The sequence below is a fragment of the Prosopis cineraria genome, unplaced genomic scaffold (assembly GCF_029017545.1).
Source record: "Prosopis cineraria cultivar Desert tree isolate PC_DT_omini unplaced genomic scaffold, ASM2901754v1 PC606, whole genome shotgun sequence".
NCBI classification, from domain to species: domain Eukaryota; kingdom Viridiplantae; phylum Streptophyta; class Magnoliopsida; order Fabales; family Fabaceae; genus Prosopis; species Prosopis cineraria.
The window spans coordinates 43,372-46,005 of record NW_026555931.1 but is presented as its reverse complement, the minus strand read 5'-3'; the positions used below and the strand labels follow the sequence as shown (position 1 = coordinate 46,005).

The following is a 2,634-nucleotide window of genomic DNA, read 5'->3' as shown; positions in this document are numbered from 1 at the left end:
AGAAGTTCTTGTCTTCTCCAAATATCAGTTTGCTGCTAATGTTACTGTTTCTATCCACAAGACAATAGGAAAAGGAGTGCCATTAAAGAGATTGAAGCTGAGAAGCAAATGACAATGGCCCTCTTCCTAATCCTAGCAAACCCGCAGCTCCATGGAAGAGACCTCTATTCCAATGTCCACAGCCAAACATTACATCCTCCACACGCCTGAACTCAGACTTCCCTGAAGATGCTGTGAGATTAACTGTAAAAGTCTCAAGTGCAAAATCCCCAGTTGTATTGGAGCTATCTCCATACCAGTAGAAGTAAGGGCAGGTCTGGTTCTCAGCCTTGCAAGCCTGAGGTGGATCTGGGGATGACACTAATTGGCACCGTTGATCATGGCAGCTTATGTTCTTGAAGGAACTGGAATCTTTAGGATCATAGTGAGGTCCACTTTGCTCAAAACAAACATAACAAGGAACGCATTGAATCCATTAAGATCGCTACCCGTATCAAGTATCAAAGAGAAATGCTTAGGAGGTGTGCCCACAAACACATCCATGAAGTACTCTCCAGACCCAAAACTGGCCCCTGATTCCAATGTTGCCACAAGCCGGCCTGGATGCTCATTTGCAAAATATGCCGGTGCCGGTGCCGGTGCCGGTGCCGGAGTAACAACCTGCTCATACAGTTGGTGCTTTGATTTGGGCTGTATTTTCTGCAGCCTTGAAACAGTGTTTTGATTCTTCTTCTCTATGACCCTTCTATGAAGGGTCTGGATTCTGGTTAAATCCCGAACTGTGAAATCAATCATAGATTTTCTTGGTTCAGCATCTTCATTCACCATCACCGGTCGGCGTTTCAGATTGAGCTTTAGCAATTGCTTGAGTCGTTTTGCTACATAACTGTCATCAGCATCTTCATCTGATGTGGTTACTCCTGAATGCTCAAATTTCTCGGAGTTTGAGAAGCTACAGTCACTATCTGCAGAAGAAGACACAGTATTGATGTTTGGATGATCAGGCATTTTGATGGCAGCGAGAGAAGAGCCATTTTTGTTGAGACAGTTCTGGTTGTTATTCCCAGAAATCGCATCCACAGCGCAGGAACACATTACAATTAGAACCAGAACAAGAGAAACCTTCAAAGCCATCGTGATGGTATCTTCTCTTGGACCCAGAGAAAATCCTAACATCAAACACCTTGCAAACTTCAGTAGAAATCTCGATGAAGAAGAAGAAAACTTCGGAAAATTCTAAACTGGGGAAAGAGCAAGGGGGGTCTCAAACTCTCAATTCCTTATGTACAGAAATTTCCCAGAAATAAACAGGCAGACGAAAAAAATGGGGAGTAAATAAAATCAATCAGGAATTGTCTCGAAGCTCAGAAGGCAAAAACTCTATATCCAAAACCAAAAGTTAAAGTTGACTGAAGATGAATGAAGATAGAGATAAATTAACCATAATGTGAACTCCGAAGGCCAAAAATGTGTGTTCGGAGGGTAGGAAAATTCTAAGGCAGAGCCGTGAAATTTGTGTGAGAACGACGACTTGAAAGCCAATTGTCCAAAGGAAGTAGGGAGGAAAGCGCGTTTTCAGAAGCACAAGTATTTCTATTGAGTCGTCAATATTATTATCAGTTATAAAACAAAAGTTTCAGGACAGAAAATAAATACCTTTGTTCCCAGTGACATTAATGCAAGATAGATATATATGTTCATACCTGGTCTGCTTCTCAGAGGGGAATTTCCGGAGCTTGCTGCTTGGTCGGCTAGAAAAAAACTGTACCGAACTTTCCTGGTTGGTGACTTGTTTATGCTTTAATATTGCAGTGTGATGATGAAAGGGTTAAGAGGAGCTAGCTAGCCTGCAACTTCAAAAAGTCAAAATCGAATTCTTGAGGAATTCCAGATGGAGGTGGAGAGGAGGTGTTTCTGTTCACTGGTCAGAGTTTTTGAATCTGTCTCACTCGTGTGGGGAAGAGAAAGAGAAAGAGAGATGGAGAAAGAGAAAATGAAGGTTTGTGAGTTGAACGAGGAAAAGGACACGAGAGAGTGCATTGATGGTTTCGAGCTGAAAAATGGAAATAGAATCAAAGGATGTGAAGAAGCCTTGTGATTCATGAATGAAGAAGCCATGATCCTCCTTGCACGGGCATTTTTTCCACATTAGTTTTGTTTCCATTTCAATATTTTATTCACAATCATCAATTTATCTACATCTACATATATAATATCAAATCATATTATAAGGAGATGGTAAGAAACTAAGAAGGGAGTGTATGTGAGTAAAATTCAAAGTCAAACACTTGTGAGTTTTTTATATAAACAAAAATCATATATGTTTGTTTATCATTATATTGCTGCTATTATAATCTCTTTAAATTTTAAATTATATATAAATAATAATAATTTGATGTTCAAATAAATTATTTAGACTAAATTCAGAACCAAAGAAGGTTACGTTACGTGTGCACGAATGAAATTTATCACCATGACATAATTAATTCATAGAATAATAAATTGATCGTACATATATAAGAAATTTTTTGTGCAAAAAAATTAAATTTAAAAATTTTATGAAATTTTTAAAATGAAAAATTGTTCATTTATATGACTTAAAGTTTTTAACAGTTTAATTAATTGTTAAAAATA

The 2,634-nt window shown here is 38.1% G+C and overlaps 1 pseudogene; it reads right to left on the bottom strand.

Moving 5' to 3' along the window:
• Positions 1–4: 4 nt before the first annotated feature.
• LOC129297761 (protein ASPARTIC PROTEASE IN GUARD CELL 1-like) lies at positions 5–2,151 on the bottom strand (annotated as a pseudogene).
• Between the last annotated feature and the right edge of the window lie 483 nt (positions 2,152–2,634).